The 21,025-nt window shown below is 37.2% G+C and overlaps 1 pseudogene; it reads right to left on the bottom strand.

Moving 5' to 3' along the window:
• Positions 1 to 563: 563 nt before the first annotated feature.
• On the bottom strand, positions 564 to 7,141 carry LOC139033951 (NKG2-A/NKG2-B type II integral membrane protein-like; annotated as a pseudogene).
• Between the last annotated feature and the right edge of the window lie 13,884 nt (positions 7,142 to 21,025).

Genomic DNA, 21,025 nt, shown 5'->3' with positions numbered 1-21,025 from the left:
CAACCCAATCAAAAAGTGGGCCAAAGAACTAAACAGACATTTCTCCAAAGAAGACATACAGATGGCTAATAAACACATGAAAACATATGTAGTTTTCTCATATCACAGCATCACTCATTATTAGAGAAATGCAAATTAAAAACACAATGAGGTATCGTCTCTGCTGGTCAGAATGGCCACCGTAAAAATGTTGACAAACAACAATAGCTGGAGAGGGTGTGGAGAAAAAGGGAACCCTCTTACACTGTTTATGGGAATGCAAACTGGTACAGCCACTATGGAGAACAGTGTGGAAATTCCTTAAAAATTTGGGAATAGAACCTCTCCAGTATTTTTGACTGGAGTAACTCCTTGGACAGAGAAGCCTGACAGCCTATAGTCCATGGGTCTCAAAGAGTCAGACGCAACTGAACGAATGAGCACACACAATTATATTTCAACTGTTTTTGAAAAACATTCATTATCAGAAAAAATAATATAATTCATTTAAAAATTTATGCAATCAGAATATTATTTCCATTTCATAAAAGATCAAGCTACCCAATAGCATCTAAACTCATATTTTAATTCTCCAGCTTATGCTTGCAACTATATGCATTTGGAACCCGACAGTCTTCTGCTTTTATGCCCCATGAAGAGTGTATAGCACAGTTATATTCACCAGGTAAATAGTCTGTTATCCTGTCATGGAAAAATGCATAATTCTGTTATAGTCTATGAAGACAACTCATGAAACAATAGCATTTTCCATGTAACTGTAATACAAGATATTTTGAAAATGGGTAATGAAGTCTTTAATAAAATTTCAATAAGAGCTTGTTACTAGGAAATTAGGCTACAGAGTAGCCTATTTTTCAACATTGGTATCGACATTGTATTAACTTTCAATATCTTCCTTCAGGTTTCTAAAATTTGACTAAAACAAATATATTTGTATTATATTTTAAATATTTCTGTTTTGTAATTTCCCTCCTCTAGATAGCATTTTTTTTTAAGCTTACTTTAGTTTGCAAACTGAACCATTTAGCCACATCCACGGATATCCGCAGCCTTCACGAGAGACTGGAATCCACGATATAATTGTTAGGGACATCAGAAATTTCTAGCCCAAAATAAAGAATTTTCACTTAAATAGTCATGAAATGTTTTTGTTAATTTTTAAAATGCAAGTCAAAGGATGTGTTCTTTCATAGGATCTTTCATTCTTTGAACAAATTGATCATGTTAGATTCTAATCTAACACTAAAAAACATAAGAGTTGAAAGTTTGAAGTTTTAATAGTGCCATAAATATTAACCAATTTCTGTACTTTTGATTCAAAATTAACTCAACATTTTCACTGTGTTCTAATGTTAATAAGGAAAATTCCTTTTTTTTTTTTCCCGACAGCCATTTAATAAAGGCAATATTTAGAAAGACATAAATTAGTTGTAGAGATCCCACAAAAGAATACACCTTGCATAACAACTTGGGGATATTTACAGCTGTGAACTACATCTAACATTAAGCCTGAGGGATAAGAAGGTGGAGTAACTGAATAGAATATGTGCAGTAAGGAAAATTCTGATTCATGTAATTTAGTTTTTACTCATGTCAAAACTAACATAACAAGGCTTTAAATAAGTTTTTAGATTCCATGACATTCATTTTTCTGGATATTGTGGCAATATCAATGGCTTTCTCTACTACTATTATATGTTTCTCAGAATTTCAGTTTTAGAGGGAAATTTAGGAAATGAAATTGAGAAAATAAGTGAGCGAGAACCAAATATTTGGTTTTCTGAGCCTGACACCATTTTTGACTAGGTAAACCCCAAAGCCATCTGTTTCAGTATTGGTGGAATCCAGTGGACCAGACAAGGGGTCAGAGACTTGTTTCTCTCTGCTCCTCCCTGCTAAATTCAACTGTAAATATGGGAACTAATTAAAGACAAGAAAGGAGAACTCTGAAAGGTGGAAAGAGAAGGGTGATGTGGCTAGAGACTTCCCAGCAGCCCCACTCCTCTGTAGTCTCTAATCACTTCTCTGTGATGAGAGAACAAGGTGGGAGGTGAGGGAATGATTATTAGGGGCATCTTATATCTCCCCACCAACCAGGTGAAAGTGACCTGGGCCTCTTACTTCCCAAACACCTGATGCCTAACCTGGCTGTTGAGGGTGGCACAGGTAAGCCTTTCCTCCCGTGTGTTGAGAGAATCGTGTAGGCAACATCAGATAAGCCTTACAAGGTGGTCCATCAGGACACTTAATAACAAGGAGCAGGCAGAGAAATTGCCTCTGTTTCCTCCACTGAGAGACACTAGGGTTGGGGGATAGGGTGGGCGTGGGACCAGCAGAGGGGATGTCTTGACTAAAATTACTGAAGCTAGGAAGCCTCTTTATCCCTGAGGGTGTAAGACTCCATCTCCACACAGAGGCATTGGAAAGAACGGATCTTAAATGTTGAATTCACACAGTGAGCTGTGGAAATTTACAAACATCACGTAAATGCAAAAATGTGGAGGAACTGCAAAGTATCATATGGCAGTGATGAGACAGGGACAACCTGTATGATTCTGTGTCCTGGAGTAGGAAATGGCAACCCACTTCAGTATTCTTGCCTGGAAAATTCTGAGGACACAGGAGCCTGACAGGCTGAGGTTGCAAAGAGTCAGACAAGATTGAACGACTAAGCACAAACATGTGATTCCATGTATATGATTCAAAAGCAAACAAAGAGATTCTATAATATCAAAAGTCAGGACAGTGAGTAAATAAGGAGGTGGAGAAGTGATAAGATATTACAGAGGGGTGGGGTTGCTGGGAAGTTGAAATTTCTATTCCATGATCTGATGTGCAATTACATAATTCCATAGGCAAAGTCATATGTTTATTTTCCTTGATGTATGGTAAAATTAGATAGCAAAGTATAGTTTAGAATTTAATAGCATTTGTAGAAGCATGGTTTTCTATGAAAAACAAGAACCAGAAATTACCACACATGCATTAATGGTATAAAAATATAAATAAAGTATCATAAAGTTATATTCCGTTGTTTAATGGAATACTAGCAGACCTTAAAATAAACAAGCTACAAGTATGTACGAAAGCACAAGTGAATCCTAACAAATATAATGTTGACTGAATCAAGCCTTTAGCAATGTGTTGGAAACATTTGATATCTTACCATTTCCTCTTCATTATCTATATAAAGCAGAGTAAAATTCTTAGTAGCACAGGATCTCATACTCTCATTTCATGATTTTTTTTCCAAACTAGTATAATAGCAGTTGTTGGAATATGTAAGCCAGTCTTTGGGACAATGACCACAATGACATTTGGAAGAAAGATTAAGAATTACTATTAAAAAACAATTTGAATTTGAAAAATAAAAATTAACCTACACATATGCATAGGTATAAACATATGTATGTATACACACATATATATAAAATAACATACCTACGCAACCTCAAGGCTGGTACATATAAAACAAATCTCATTCATACATTCATAGAGAAGGTCCATCTCTCATATCCCAATTTATGTCCCCATATAAAGCAAACAAATAGAAATACCTACTATTTACAAGTCCTGAAAATTAAGAAATGAAACTTTTATTTTAGAATAGCATAATTATTTTTCTCTTATCATATTATAGCAGGAGGAATTTACAGCCAATGGCCAACAATGGATATAGTGATCATATTGTTGCATAAGGAGAAAGACTCTCCTATAATCACTATTTAGGAATATTGTTGCCTGATTTTATCATTTATGTTCTATCCCCAAAATCTATTTCTATCTTCTCTAGCCTAAGAGAGAGACAAAATACAAACTATATTTATATTAGAAGTTTGAAATCATCATGTACCTTTCGGAGCTTTGTTACTGGAGAGGACTTATTCTGTTCTGATATTTGGTTACCTAGAAAAAAATGGAAGTAATCTTTTAAAATATTAACATTGATTTAAATAAATCATAATAATTTTAGTTTTTAGTTTAAACATGGTGTTTTTAGGATTTAGGATGATATGGAAAAAATTGCTTTAAGAATAATTAATGAGGTAATGAAGTCTGGCTGGTGTATATTTCAAAAATCTCAGAAAAGAGACTCCACCACCTCTTACAACACTTGGTTCAAGCAATCTCAAGAATTAATTTGTTTTTCTCAATAAGGTGTTTAAGTTTCCTAAAGTATATCTATGAGTTATGAAATCAGAAAATATCTGTGTATATATTTAATTTTCCCTACAATCATTCTGTAATTTATACTTTGCACAATCTCAGAATAACCCTTCAATACTTAGGCTAAATGCACACATTAAAATAAAAGTTCTATTCCATAATAATATGAAATTTTAGAAGCACTGACGATCATTAAAATGAAAGGTTCAATCATAATCTTTCAAAACCTGACTTACGTGGAATAAAAGTTATCACTCTCACTATGGTATACATCAAGACAAAACAGATGATTCCCAGGATCACAGCAATGAGCTTCTCTCGAGCTGATGGTGAATCTACAGGGAGAGAAAAGGAAACACTGAGAAAGGAGTGATGGAAACAGTTATTTTAGAAGAACAAAAGATCCCACATCCATGAGAATTCAAAGACATCAACTTGGACCCCAAAACAATATTGCAATCCTCCTCCCAGAATATACCATTCCTTTTTCAGTGAATATAAGGCTTCACGAGTTGTGGATCAAAGACTACAAATTACAGCAATGCCTGGGTAGATAGACCTGGAGGAGGGCATGGCAACCTTCTCCAGTATTCACGCCTGGAGAATCCCCACAGACAGAGGAGCCTGGCGGGCTACAGCCCATGGGGCTGCAAAGAGTCGGACACAACTGAGCGACTAAGCACAGCACAGCACACACGTCACTTTAGAATACTGTGTTTCACACTCCAGCTTTCAGCCTCATTACTAAAATCATGTAAGCGGGTAAATGCGTTACACTTGCGGTGGTAGTTCCTGTCATTCCATTGACATAACGAAAGGCACTTTGAAAGTCTAATTCCACGTAGGTTTTCTCCTGCTCAGCTGCTAAAATTGATCTTTTCACCATCTTACCTCTCATTTGCTGTCTCCTGGTGTCCTTAACCAGACTCGGTTCTGAGTAGTTTTCCTTTTGGTTCTTCATCTCTGTGGCTGTTTAATGTCAAGGATGGTGCTCTATGGAGACTTTACATAAGTAGTTAATAAATGGGGTATAAAATCACAAGAAGCCTTGAAGGGTTAAACTGGGTGATGTGTGAGATCAGGTAAGAGCACTCATTTAGCAGCTGAGCAAATCCAAGTTTGGTTCTCATTTCAGTAGACCATAGACAACTGTTTCAGGATAGAGTAAGTACTTTTAAAAATAGTATTTGGTGTTTAATAACCAAGAGTGGTGGGAATGGGCGGGAGGTGGGAGGGAGATTCAAGAAGGAGGGGACATATGTACACCTATGGTTAATTCATGTTGATGTATGACAGAAATCAAACCAATATTGTAAACCAATCATCAATCAATTAAAAACAAATAAATATTAAAAAGATAATATTCTCTGTTTGGCATAATGTTACTTCTTTATTGGAACAATGAAAATTAGTAGATAACTGAAAAAGTTCATGAATAGTAATATCCTGATCAATTGAAAGTCAAATTTCACAGAAACACTTTAAAGCTGTTATAACTTTGTTCAAATTAAAAGTCCATATTGGAAAAAAAATGCAACAATTATATAGATAAATTTAAAATCCATTAAAAGTTAAAGACAGCTTTCTAAAGGTGAGGGAATAGCAGTACTGGCATATACGGTACACTCTGCGCTAAACTACTTTAATTGGGACAGCCATTTATGAAAAGGGAATGAGATGCTATCAAATAATTCTATTTTGAGTGATTGTGGAGCTCTAAGAAATCATTAAAAAATCAAATAAATATTTTACATGTTAAAAATGGTACATGACATATTAAATTCTCCAAAACTTTTTATCATATAAAGACAAAACAATGTTAAAATGTCACTAAATAAACACTTATTTTGCATGAGTAATTGACAATTGACAATGGCTAAGATATGAAATCATACAATGATAAGAAAAAGCATACATCATTTATGGAAGAACAATGTTGGTACAAACTTCCAGGATGATCCTGAGGCTGTTAAGTCAATGAGGGTAGCTTTAGTTGTATCAGCAATTATAATAAGTCAATAATGTGCCTTAATAATTCAGTCAATGGATTCTGTCGTCAGTGCGATCTACAATGAATTCTGGCTTTGAAATTTACAATGTATGACCTTTAAAAATTATTTAGTATTTAGCAAATGAGTTTACTAATCCAAAATGAGAATAAAAATATGTGTGATATAAAGCATGTAAAACACCTAATATTAAATTTGACTTTAATTTTATTTCTTATTTTAATAAAATTGCCATGGTATTATTCATATCAGGCAATATAATTTATAAGACAGAAATCTCTGTTAGTGTGATTTATCTTTTTTCAATATTATGATTGAGGTTTTATAAAGCATTTGAGTGTATATAATTGAATTAATCCATCATTTTACTGGTGGTACCATATTCTGATTTTTTTTTCAACTAGATCTGTGAAGAATTCTATTAGCCATTGACAGTTCTATGAATCCATTTTAAGAATCTATTTTTAAGGGCTGAGTTAAATATTTAATAATATATCTAATTATATGTCTATTGATGACAAAATACAATGTTAACTGTTCCTTGTCCTGATGCTCATGATACTTCACTTTAAATTGCATTGATTAACAAACGCAGTTATACATGTATGTATTCACCTGAATAATATCTGTAGGCAAGAATTTGAACATTTTAAGAAATCTTCCCAAATACTTCATATTTTATTCTTACTTTCTCCCAAAATTAAAATACCAAAATATCAAATACAGATACCATTATCTCTTTAATTTGTTTGCTTAGCAATTGTCCCTAAGTCAAACCATATTAGCATTTGTAATCTCCTGCTAAATGAGATGAGGAATTAGGAAGGAGAGGAAACACATACCTTCTACAGACCAGAGTCCTGCCTCTTCTCATGAGTGGCCAGGTTACTGTGATAATCAAACAATGTCTGTGGTCTTCACAGACTCCCCTGTGACCGCCCAGAGTGAAACAATAGTGGCAAAAGTACATTTCTCATCACCGTGTCACTGAAACAGGAAATTCTTACACTTAGGTATTTTGAAGACAGTTTATTTCATCACACAGCTCCAGAATATAGGAGCCTTTGGATATGTAGTGTATCAGTTAGTCTGTCCTTTAGCGAGTACCTCTGAAAATTGATTTCACTTTTTAAAAGATATCGGGGGGCAAAGGACATGACCACCATGCTGTTAACTAGCTTTCATTTCATTCATCAAGTGCTGAACATTTACACCTTGTCAAGAGTAACTTCAATGTTTGTTTTACTTTTAGGTAAGTTTGCTAAATCTAGGCATTATTTATTTGTTTTCCTTATACTCTCACTGTGTCAATTCTATTACAATGGAGAAAATCATAATTCCATTAACATTTCATATTTAAGGCTGCTGCTGCTGCTGCTGCTGCTGCTGCTGCTAAGTTGCTTCAGTTGTGTCTGACTCTGTGCGACCCCATAGACGGCAGCCCACCAGGCTCCGCCGTCCCTGGGATTCTCCAGGCAAGAACACTGGAGTGGGTTGCCACTTCCTTCTCCAATGCATGAAAGTGAAAAGTGAAAGTGAAGTCGCTCAGTCGTGTCCGACTCTTAGTGACCCCATGGACTGCAGCCTACCAGGCTCCTCTGTCCATGGGATTTTCTAGGCAAGAGTACTGGAGTGGGTTGCCATTGCCTTCTCCGATTTAAGGATACTTGTTCCTAATTCAGAAGAGTTACTACATTTTATTTATTTATTTTTCTTTCTTTCTTTTTTTTTTCATTTATTTTTATTAGTTGGAGGCTAATTACTTTACAATATTGTAGTGGTTTTTGCCATACATTGACATGAATCAGCCATGGATTTACATGTGTTCCCCATCCTGATCCCCCCTCCCACCTCCCTCCCCATCCCATCCCTCTGGGTCTTCCCAGTGCACCAGCCCTGAGCACTTGTCTCATGCATCTAACCTGGGCTGGTGATCTGTTTCACCCTTGATAGTATACTTGTTTCAATGCTATTCTCTCAGAACATCCCACCCTCACCTTCTCCCACAGAGTCCAAAAGTCTGTTCTGTACATCTGTGTCTCTTTTTCTGTTTTGCATATAGGGTTATCGTTACCATCTTTTTAAATTCCATATATATGCGTTAGTATACTGTATTGGTCTTTATCTTTCTGGCTTACTTCACTCTGTATGATGGGCTCCAGTTTCATCCATCTCATCAGAACTGATTCAAATGAATTCTTTTTAATGGCTGAGTAATATTCCATTGTGTATATGTACCATAGCTTTCTTATCCATTCGTCTGCTGATGGACATCTAGGTTGCGTCCATGTCCTGGCTATTATAAACAGTGCTGTGATCAATATTGGGGTTCACGTGTCTTTCAGTTCTGGTTTCCTCAGTGTGTATGCCCAGGAGTGGGATTTCTGGGTCATATGACAGTTCTATTTCCAGTTTTTTAAGAAATCTCCACACTGTTCTCCATAAGGGCTGTACTAGTTTGCATTCCTACCAACAGTGTAAGAGGGTTCCCTTTTCTCCACACCCTCTCCTGCATTTATTGCTGGTAGACCTTTGGATAGCAGCCATCCTGACTGGCGTGTAATGGTACCTTATTGTGGTTTTGATTTGCATTTCTCTGTTAATGAGTGATGTTGAGCATCTTTTCATGTGTTTGTTAGCCATCTGTATGTCTTCTTTGGAGAAATGTCTGTTTAGTTCTTTGGCCCATTTTTTGAATGGGTCATTTATTTTTCTGGAATTGAGTGGCAGGAGTTGCTTGTATATTTTTGAGATTAATCCTTTGTCTGTTGCTTCATTTGCTATTATTTTCCCCCATTCTGAAGGCTGTCTTTTCACCTTGCCTATAGTTTCCTTCGTTGTGCAAAAGCTTTTAAGTTTCATTAGGTCCCATTTGTTTATTTTTGCTTTTATCTCCACCATTCTTGGAGGTAGGTCATAGAGGATCCTGCTGTGATTTATGTTGGAGAGTGTTTTGCCTGCATCCTCCTCAGGAGTTTTATAGTTTCTGGTCTTACATTTAGATCTTTAATCCATTTTGAGTTTATTTTTGTGTATGGTGTTAGAAAGTGTTCTAGTTTCATTCTTTTACAAGTGGTTGACCAGTTTTCCCAGCATCACTTGTTAAAGAGGTTGCCTTTTTTCTATTGTATATCCTTGCCAGCTTTGTTGAAAATAAGGTGTCCATAGATATGTGGATTGTTCTCTGGGCTTTCTATTTTGTTCCATTGATCTACATTTCTGTCTTTGTGCCAGTAGCATACAGTCTTGATGACTGTGGCTTTGTAGTAGAGCCTAAGTCAGACAGGTTGATTCCTCCTGTTCCATTCTTCTTTCTCAGGATTGCTTTGGCTATTCGAGGTTTTTGTATTTCCATACAAATTGTGAAATTATTTGTTCTAGTTCTGTGAAAAATACTGTTGGTAGCTTGATAGGGATTGCATTGAATCTATAGATTGCTTTGGGTAGTATAGTCATTTTCACAATATTGATTTTTCCAATCCATGAACATGGTATATTTCTCCATCTATTTGTGTCCTCTTTGATTTCCTTCATCAGTGTTTTATAGTTTTCTATATATAGGTCTTTCATTTCTTTAGGTAGATATACTCCTAAGTATTTTATTCTTTTTGTTGCAATGGTGAATGGTATTTTTTCCTTAATTTCTCTTTCTGTTTTCTCATTGTTAGTGTATAGGAATGCAAGGGATTTCTGTGTGTTTTTTTATATCCTGCAACATTACTGTATTCGTTGATTAGCTCTAGTAATTTTCTGGTAGAGTCTTTAGAGTTTTCTATGTAGAGCATCATGTCGTCTGCAAACAGTGAGAGTTTTACTTATTCTTTTCCTATATGGATTACTTTCATTTCTTTTTCTGCTCTGATTACTGTGGCCAACATTTCCAAAACTATGTTGAATAGTAGTGGTGAGAGTGGGCACCCTTGTCTTGTTCCTGACTTTAAGGGAAATGCTTTCAATTTTTCACCATTGAGGATAATGTTTGCTGTGGGTTTGTCATATATAGCTTTTATTATGTTGAGGTATGTTCCTTCTAGTCCTGCTTTCTGGAGAGTTTTTATCATAAATGGATGTTGAATTTTGTCAAAGGCTTTTCTGTATCTATTGAGATAATTATATGATTTTTATCTTTCAGTTTGTTAATGTGGTGTATTACATTGATTGATTTGCAAATATTAAAGAATCCTTGCATTCCTGGGGTAAAGCCCACTTGGTCATGATATATGATCTTTTTTATATGTTGTTGGATTCTGTTTACTAGAATTTTGTTAAGAATTTTTGCATCTATGTTCATCAGTGATATTGGCCTATAGTTTTCTTTTTTTGTGGCATCTTTGTCTGGTTTTAGAATTAGGGTGTTGGTGGCTTCATAGAATGGGTTTGGAAGTTTGCCTTCTGCAATTTTCTGGAAGAGTTTGAGTAAGATAGGTGTTAGTTCTTCTCTAAATTTTTGGTAGAATTCAGCTGTGAAGCCATCTGGTCCTGGGCTTTTGTTTGCTGGAAGATTTCTGATTACAGTTTCGATTTCCATGCTTGTGATGGGTCTGTTAAGATCTTTTATTTCTTCCTGGTTCAGTTTTGGAAAGTTATACTTTTCTAAGAATTTGTCCATTTCTTCCAAGTTGTTCATTTTATTAACAGATAGCTGCTGGTAGTAGTCTCTTATGATCCTTTGTATTTCAGAGTTGTCTGTTGTGATCTCTCCATTTTCATTTCTAATTTTGTTGATTTGGTTCTTCTCCCTTTGTTTCTTGATGAGTCTGGCTAATGGTTTGTCAATTTTATTTACCTTTTCAAAAAACCAGCTTTTAGCTTTGTTGATTTTTGCTATGGTCTCTTTTGTTTCTTTTGCATTTATTTCTGCCCTAATTTTTAAGATTTCTTTCCTTCTACTAACCCTGGGATTCTTCATTTCTTCCTTCTCTAGTTGCTTTAGGTGTAGAGTTAGGTTATTTATTTGACTTTTTTCTTGTTTTTTGAGGTAAGCCTGTAATGCTATGAACCTTCCCTTTAGCACTGCTTTTACAGTGTCCCATAGGTTTTGGGTTGTTGTGTTTTCATTTTCATTCATTTCTATGCATATTTTGATTTTTTTTTATTTCTTCTATGATTTATTGGTTATTCAGAAGCGTGTTATTTAGCCTCCACATGTTGGAATTTTTAATAGGTTTTTTTTTTCCCCCTGTAATTGAGATCTAATCTTACTGCATTGTGGTCAGAAAAGATGACTGGAATGATTTCAATTTTTTTTTAATTTACCAAGACTAGATTTATGACCCAGGATGTGATCTATTCTGGAGAAGCTTCTGTATGCACTTGAGAAAAAGGTGAAGTTGATTGTTTTGGGGTGGAATGTCCTATAGGTATCAATTAGGTCTAGCTGGACAATTGTGTCATGTAAAGTTTGTGTTTCCTTTTTAATTTTCTGTTTAGTTGATCTATCCATAGGTGTGAGTGAGGTATTAAAAATGTCTCCCACTGTTAATTGTTAATTATTGTTAATTTCCCCTGTCATTCCTGTTAGCATTTGCCTTACATATTGCAGTGCTTCTATGTTGGGTGTATATATATTTATAATTGTTATATCTTCTTCTTGGATTGATCCTTTGATCATTATGTAGTGTCCTTCTTTGTCTCTTTTCACAGCCTTTATTTTAAAGTCTATTTTATCTGATATGAGTATTGTGACTCCTGCTTTCTTTTGGTCTCCATTTGCGTGAAATATTTTTTTTTCCAGCCCTTCACTTTCAGTCTGTATGTGTCCCTTGTTTTGAGGTGGGTCTCTTGTAGACAGCCTATATAGGGGTCTTGCTTTTGTATCCATTCAGCCAGTCTTTGTCTTTTGGTTGGGGCATTCAACCCATTTACATTTAAGGTAATTATTGATAGGTATGGTCCCGTTGCCATTTACTTTGTTGTTTTGGGTTCACGTTCATACAACCTTTCTGTGTTTCCTGTCTAGAGAAGATCCTTTAGCATTTGTTGAAGAGCTGGTTTGGTGGTGCTGAATTCTCTCAACTTTTGCTTGTCTGTAAAGCTTTTGAATTCTCCTTTATATCTGAATGAGATCCTTGCTGGGTACAGTAATCTGGGTTGTAAGTTATTCTCTTTCATTACTTTAAGTATGTCTTGCCATTCCCTTCTGGCCTGAAGAGTTTCTATTGAAAGATCAGTTGTTATCCTTATGGGAATCCCCTTGTGTGTTATTTGCTGTTTTTCCCTTGCTGCTTTTAATATTTGTTCTTTGTGTTTGATCTTTTTTAACTTGATTAATATGTGTCTTGGGGTGTTTCACCTTGGGTTTATCCTGTTTGGGACTCTCTGGGTTTCTTGGACTTGTGTCACTATTTCCTTCCCCATTTGGGGGAAGTTTTCAGCTATTATCTCCTCAAGTATTTTCTCATGGCCTTTCTTTTTGTCTTCTTCTTCTGGGACTCCTATGATTCGAATGTTGGGGTGTTTCACGTTGTCCCAGAGGTCCCTGAGGGTGTCTTCATTTTAATTCTTTTTTTTTTTCCTCTCTGCTTCACTTATTTCCACCATTTTATCTTCTACTTCACTTATCCTATCTTCTGCCTCTGTTATTCTACTGTTGGTTCCCTCCAGAGTGTTTTTTATTTCATTTATTGCATTATTCACTTTTAATTGACACTTTTTAATTTCTTCTAGGTCCTTGTTAAACATTTCTTGCATCTTCTCAATCCTTGTCTCCAGGCTATTTATCTGTAACTCTATTTTGTTTTCAAGATTTTGGATAATTTTTGTTATCATTATTCTATATTCCTTTTCAGGTAGATTCCCTATCTCCTCCTCTTTTGTTTGGCTTGGTGGGCATTTTTCATGTTCCTTTAGCTGTTGGGTATTTCTCTGCCTTTTCATCTTATTTAGATTGCTGTGTTTGGGGTGGCTTCTGTGTTCTGGTAGTCTGAGGTTCCTTTTTATTGTGGATGTTTCTCCCAGTGGGTGGGGCTGTATGTTTGGCTTGTTTAGGTTTGCTGGTTAGGGAAGCTTGTGTCGGTGTTCTGGTGCGTGGAGCTGGATTTCTTCTCTCTGGAGTGTAGTGGCGTGTCCAGTAGTGAGTTTTGAGATGGGTCTATAGGTTTAGTGTGACTCTGGGCAGCCTGTGTATTGACGCTCAGGGCTATGTTCCTGCGTTGCTGGAGAATTTGCATGGTATGTCTTGCTCTGGAACTTATTGGCTCTTGGGTGGTGGTTGGTTTCAGTGTAGGTATGGAGGCTTTTGGATGGTCTCTTATTACTTAATGTTCCATGTAGTCAGGAGTTCTCTGGTGTTCTAGGTTTTGGGCTTAAGCCTCTTGCCTCTGGATTTCAGTCTTATTCTTCCAGTAGCCTCAAGACTTCTCCATCCATACAGCACTGATAATAAAACTTCTAGGTTAATGGTGAAAGGATTCTCCACAGTGAGGGACACCCAGAGAGGTTCACAGAGTTACATGAAGAAGAGGAGAGGGAGGAAGGAGATAGAGGTGAGCAGGAGGAGAAAAGGGGGATTCAAGAGAAGAGAGACAGATCTAGGCAGTACTCTGTTCCCTAAGTGTTCTCCACAGCCCAGAACACCCACAGAGATTCACAGAATTGGATTGAGAAGGGGGAGGGAGGAAATAGAGGTGATCTGGGGGAGAAAAAGGAGAGTCAAAAGGGGAGAGAGTGAGCAAACCAGTAATCACAGTCCTGAATAAAATGGTTACTGAAGCTTGGATTCTTAAATGTCCAAAATCTATATCAAATACTGAAAAACAAAGATTAAAAATCTAGAGTAGAGGTTAGACTCTTAAAAATACAATATTATTTAAAAAATAAAACCAAAAAATTTAAGAAATATATATGAAGTTCGCTTTAAAAATAGGGTCTTTTTTTTTTTTTTTTGGCCAGGTTATAGTGGGTTATAAAAATGAAAATTAAGGAGTAATAGAGGACTTTTTAAAAAAAAAGAAAGAGAAAAAATTTTTAATTAAAAAATAATAATAATAATAGTAAAAATATATCTAGGAATTTCTCTGGAGCTGTTGCAGGCAGTGTGGGTTCAGTTCAGTTTCAGATAGCTCCTTGTTCCAGCTTACACTTCTCAATATCTATAGGCCCCTTCCAGTGTAGTTGGTGTTAACTACAGGGATTTTAATCTGTTGCACCTGTCACTTCTAAAGCAGTTCCCTTTGTTTATTTGGCTTCTGTTTGCAGGTCTCTTCAGTGTCTAATTTCCGCCCTGACACAAGTGGGCGGAGGTGGTCTCTTGTTTAGGTTCGCTTGTTCAGTCGTGCTGTGGGGAGGGAGGGGCGCTGCAGACAAACATCACTGGCCTGTGTGGGGAGCACTCGCAGTGTTCCGGCCACACTGGGTTTGTCCCCCTTCACGGCCTGTGTGCTTGCCCGTCTACACTGCTCAGACTCCAGGTTGCTCTACAGGAAGTGGTGGGCCCTGAGTTGCGTGCACTTTCCCAGGCCTAAGCCGCTCAGGTTCCAGTTTTCAGGTACTCCACAAAAGCGCAGACTCGGTTGGGCCTGCGTTTTGTGCCTTCCCCAGCCCAGCAGCTCAGGCAGCCAGGAGCTTGATGAGCACACTCTCCCCGGGTGCGGTGCACCTTCTCCCCTCCGCGGTCCTGGCCTCAGTTTCCAGGTGCGCTGGTCGGGTGCACCTTGTGTCTGTTCTGGGGAGCTGATTTCTGGCTGTGGCCCTCCTGGTGGATGTCAACCATCTAGAATCTCCGGACGTCTTTGGTTAGAGACTGGAAGCCTGTTTGCAGTTTGGTAGGGGATGCCGTCTCTGGGGCCGAGTTTGCCCCTTTCCCCTCCCCCCTGCCTCCTGCCTCTGGCGGGGGATGGGCCAGTCCACAGCCGGCTAGCTCTTCTCTGGAATTGCTCAGTCCTTCCTTTGTTCTGCAGTGTTCTGTTAGCGCGCTTTTCGCTGGTTAATTTTCTCTCTCTCTCTTGCTATCCCACAGTTTAAGTTGCTATCTCATGTTAGCTCCCTCCCATTGCCCTCAGGGCATTCAGGCCCGGTCCTTACCCTAAGCAAGGCTGCCCGCTCCTCTCCATTCAGCCCCTACTTGCTGGTGGCGGATGCGAGCGTCTGGGGTACTTTTCTGCTGGGAGTTGTTTTTAGGCATGTAATCTGTGGGTTTTATTTATTTTTCCTCCCAGTTAGGTTGCCCTCTGAGATTCAAAAACTTCCCCCAGACCCACCAGTGAGAGGGTTTCCTGGTGTTTGGAAACTTCCTCTATTAAGACTCCCTTCCCGGGACGGATCTCTGTCCCTAACTCTATTGTCTCTCTTTTTATCTTTTATATTTTGTCCTACCTCCTTTCGAAGACAATGGGCTGCTTTTCTGGGTGTCTGATGTCCTCTGCTAGTGATCAGAAGTTGTTTTGTGGAGTTTGCTCAGTGTTCAAATGATCTTTCGATGAATTTGTGGGGGAGAAAGTGGTCTCCCCGTCCTATTCCTCTGCCATCTTAGCTCTTCTCTGAGTTACTACATTTTAAACTTTATTTTAACTGTCATCTAATTTTTAGCTTTCTAAAATCTAGAAAAATGGAATGTAAATCTGTAGTTATATACCAGTTTATTGTTGTTGTTCAGTCATGAAGCCGTGTCTGACTCTTTGTGACCCTGTGGACTGCAGCAGGCGAAGCTGCCCTGTCCTTCACTATCGCCCTGAGTTTGCTCAAATTCACATCCATTGAGGGGCTTCCCTGGCTCAGATGGTAAAGAATCTGCCTGTGATGCAACAGACCCGGGTTCAATCCCTGGCTGAGGAAGATCCCCTGGAGAAAGAAATGGCAACCCGCTCCAGTTCTTGCCTGGAAAATTCCATGGAGAGAGGAGCCTGGTGGGCTACCATCCATGGGGTCACAGAGTCGGACGTGACTGAAGAGACTGAGCACACACACGACTACATGTCCATTGAGTCAGTGATGTCATCCAGCCATCTACTCCTCTGTGGGTCTCTTCTCCTCTTGCATTGAACCGTTCCCAGCATCAGGGTCTTTACAATGAGTCAGTGCTTTGCATCAGGTGGCCAAAGTATTGGAGTTTTGGTTTCAGCCTCAGTCCTTCACATGAATACTCAGGGCTCTTTAGTTCCTCTTCACTTTCTGCCATTAAAGTGGTATCATCTGCTATCTGAGGTTGTTGATATCTCTCCCTGCAATCTTAATTCCAGCTGTGAGTCATCCAGCCCAGCATTTCATATGATGTACTCTGCATAATAGTTAAATAAACAGGGTGACAATACACAGCTTTGATGTACTCCTTTCCCAATTTGGAACCAGTCCATTGTTCCATGTCCGGTTCTAACTGTTGCTTCTTGACCTGTATATAGGTTTCTCAGGAGGCAGGTAAGGTGGTTTGGTATTTCCATCTCTTTAAGAATATTCCACATTGGTTGTGATCCACACAATCAAAGGCTTTAGTGTAGTCAATGAGGCAGAAATAGATGTCTTTCTGGAATTCCTTTGTTTTCTTTATGATCCAGTGGATGTTGGCAATTTGATTGCCAACAGCATCATCCTTTAGGATTTGAAATAGGCAGCTGGAATTACACCACATCCACTAGCTTTGTTTTTAGTAAGGCTTCCTAAGGCCCACTTGACTTCACACTTTAGGATGTCTGGCTCTAGGTGAGTGACCACACCATTGTGGTTATCTGGGTCATTAAGAGCTTTTCTGTACAGGTATTCTGGGTATTCTTGCCACCTCTCCTTAATCTCTTCTGCTTCTGTTAGGTCCTTGCCATTTTTGTCCTCCCTTGTGCCTATCTTTGCATGAAATATTCCCTTGGTGTCTCCAATTTTCTTGAAGAGATCTCTAGTCTTTCCCATTCTATTGTTTTCCCCTATTTCATTGTATTGTTCACTTAAGAAGACTTTTTCTCTCCTTGCTAATCTCTGGAACTCTGCGTTCAGTTGGGTATATCTTTTCCTGCTCCTCTGACTTTCACTTCTCTTCTTTTCTCAGGTGTTTGTAAGCTGTTTGTAAGCTATTTGCAAGCTGTATTATGTCCAGATAGATTAATATTTGAAATTTCTATCACAATTGCTAGTGGCTACCTATATGGTGATGATCTTTATTATATTTTATAGTAATAAACTAAATAAACAATATTCTATTACCCACTTCATTGAATTATCACAAGTGAAGCATTCATTAGTGATGCCAAATAACATAAAATTCAGTAATATTCACTTTTAAAATTTGAAGTGAAAAGTGAAAGTCACTCAGTTGTGTCCAACTCTTTGCAAATCCATGAACTGTAGCCCTCCAGGCTCCTCTGTCCATGGAATTCTCCAGGCAAGAATTCTGGAGTGGGTAGCCATTCCCTTCTTCAGGGGATCTGCCCAACCCAGGGATCGAACCAAAGTCTCTTGTAATGCAGGTGGATTCTTTAGCAGCTGAACTATGAGGTAAGCCTTAAATATCATGTTATCATACACTTTGCTGGTTTCAATTAAATAATTTTGTACACATCATGTCCTTGATTACATAGCCAAATATGTTGACTCTTCTGGCATTTAACTTTAATAAAAATCTATGGTTAATCCACATACAGCCAAGATAAATACTCAAAATACTAAGAGTATTTTGAATTTACTGTTTCTTGCATAAATACGTGTTTGTGACTATATCTAAAATGGCAGTACCTAGTGACCTAAGAGAGATAGATAAATTGGATGTCCATACTAAGTGAAAATATCCTTTTAACATGATGGCTAGGTGGATTCGTTTTCAAAGAAGTTTTGTAAATGGAGGGAGATTGCCAAAATTACCAAATGACTCTGTGTAAAGGAAACAATTTAAGGTCTTATAAGGAAGAAACTCTAAGAATGTTTATATTTTAAAATATTTTGTTTAACACAGCTATGTATATAAAACAGTTATTTTAATAACTGTTAGCTTAGTGAGCCATGTTATTTTATAAAAAGCCATGAACAGGAAAGTACAGAAAAAGAACATAAACTGCTTTAGTTAATGTACTCTCACAGTATAAAGCAAGAACCACGTTACAAAAGATGGAGCCTGTTTAATAATTATATAGAGTATCTAAGCTATTAGCAATTAAAAAATGTATGTACTGAATAGTACAAGTTCAACACAGATTTGAAAATCATGCATAAGTAAATAATCATAAATGGAGATTTAAACAATTTATCACCACTGCTTATCAAGCAAGCAGATATAGTAGTAGGCAATAGAAATATCTAAACTAGACAATTAACCATATAAACTAGACAATTAACCAGTACATATATGAATACACACACATACACTAACATAGAATATTCTTATCTTTTAAGTTCATTTTCCAAAAATTTGCTATATACTCCTGAGTTCAGTTACATTACTAAAAGAGCTACAGAACTATGGTGTCACTGCACTAGCCCCCAGCCAATTTTTGGAGGTGGGCACTTGAAATGTGAATATTCAAATTTAATTTTTAATTAATTACAAGAAATAAACATTTCAGATTGACTTCATAGTCACATCAGCCATATGTAATATACATACAGAGAATTTCCAGACTCATGAAAATTCTCTAACTAGTTTGCCTAAAATAGAAGTTGATAACCAAAATTTTGAAAATCTTTATTGGGTTTTATCTTCAGTAATCTATTTCTAAATAACATATGAACCAAGGAAAAATCCAAAGTCAAATTTCATAATTTTATGTGAATTAAAAGGAAAATGTAACAGCAAGATTCTGTCTTGGAACATATTAACTGCCTTTAATGCATACATTAAAAACAAAATTAAAGAAAGAAGAAATCTGAGCACGCTTGACAAGAAACTTGAAATGAAAAAGCAATTTTGGTGAAATTAAGGTAATTGACATAAAGACAAAGGAAGAAAATAGCAAATACGAAATATCATAACTAAGAAAAAATTACAGTAGAGGGGAAAAAAAGGGTCAAAGTTATTTTTGTTTGAAAGATAATAAAATCAATAAACGACACTTGGAGAATAGAGAAAACATGAATCTTTTATATCTATATAAACATGACAATGCAATAGATGTTAGCAATTTGATTCTTTGTTGCTGATAAAATTGCCAACATCTATTGGATCATCGGAAAAGCAAGAAACTTCCAGAAAAACATCTTCTTCTGCTTTGTTGACTACACCAAAGCCTTTGACTGTGTAGATCACAACAAACTGTGGAAAATTCTTCAAGAGATAGGACTACCAGACCACCTGGCCTGCCTCCTGAGAAATCTGTATGCAGGTCAAGAAGCAACAGTTAGAACTGGACAAGGAACAACAGACTAGTTCCTAATTGGGAAAGGAGTACATCAAGGCTGTATATAGTCACCCTGCTTATTTTACTTATATGCAGAGTACATCATGAGAAATACCAGGCTGGATGAAGCACAAGCTGGAATCACGATTGCTGTGAGAAATATCAATAACCTCAGATACACAGACGACACCACCCTTATGACAGAAAGAGAAGACCTTAAGAGCCTCTTGATGAAAATGAAATAGGAGAGTGAAAAAGCTGGCTTAAAACCTAACATTCAAAAAGTGAAGATCATGGCATCCAGTCCCATCACTTCATGGCAAAAGATGGGGAAACAATGGAAACAGTGAGAGACTTTATTTTTTTGGACTCCAAAATCATTGCAGATTTGACTGCAGCCATGAAATTGAAAGATGCTTACTCCTTGGAAGGAAAGTTATGACCAACCTAGACAGCATATTAAAATCAGAGACATTACTTTGCCAATAAAGATCCGTCTAGTTAAAGCTTGGTTTTTCACTAGTCATGTATGGATGTGAGAGTTGGACCATATAGAAAGCTGAGCACTGAAGAATTGATGCTTTTGAACCATGGTGTTGGAGAAGACTCTTGAGAGTCCCTTGGACTGGGAGGAGATCAAACCAGTCCATCCTGGGGAAAATCAGTCCTGAATATTCATTGGAAGGACTGATGCTGCAGCTGAAACTCCAATACTTTGGCCACCTGATGGGAGGAACTGACTCATTGGAAAAGACAGTGATGCTGGGAAAGATTGAAGGCGGGAGAAGGGGACAACAGAGGATGAGATGGTTGGATAGTGTCACCGACTCAATGGACATGAGTTTGAGTAAACTCTGGGAGTTGGTGATGGACAGGGAAGCCTGGCATGCTGTGGTCCATGGGGTTGCAAAGAGTTGGACATGACTGAGTGACTGAACTGAAGTGAAACGTGACAAAACCATTATGGTTTTTACAGATGTTAAACAGACAGTGAAGCTGTATTACAAAGCCATTTTACTATCTATATGAAATAGAATGTCTAGAAAATGCAAATTACCAAATGTAGTACAACAACTATAAACCTGTATAACCTTAACGTGTGTTAAATACATTAAGTTCACTGTGTAAACCTTCCTGCAAAAACTTCTAGGAGCTCTAACGGTAACAGTAGTGAGTGATAACACTTAAAACTATGCCAGGTCTTCCACCAGAAAACAGAGACTTCCATAGAGCCTTGATAACAAAGCATGTCAAGTTACACAATATTAATGGATTCAGTCCAAACTCTTTGTGATAATGGATGAAGAAAACCATCTTAATCTAAATATGATATATGCAGTGATATTTCAAAGGAGGAAAATACAGAATGATTTTTGTTGTTTTATTTCAGGAATGGATAATTGGTCAACATTGAAGGAAAGAGATATTTCAAAAAGATTTAAAATTTTCTCATTCTATTGAAAGGAAAATAGTAAAATGGTAACATGACTGATTGCATATAAAACCTACAGGAAAATTATGAATAATATGGAATTGCTTTCATGTTAGAAAGGTATATGAAAAAACCCCCAAAACACCTCCTATTTGAGCATGAAATATTGA

This window comes from Odocoileus virginianus, unplaced genomic scaffold, assembly GCF_023699985.2.
Source record: "Odocoileus virginianus isolate 20LAN1187 ecotype Illinois unplaced genomic scaffold, Ovbor_1.2 Unplaced_Contig_11, whole genome shotgun sequence".
NCBI classification, from domain to species: Eukaryota; Metazoa; Chordata; class Mammalia; order Artiodactyla; family Cervidae; genus Odocoileus; species Odocoileus virginianus.
This window is presented reverse-complemented; position numbering and strand designations above follow the sequence as displayed.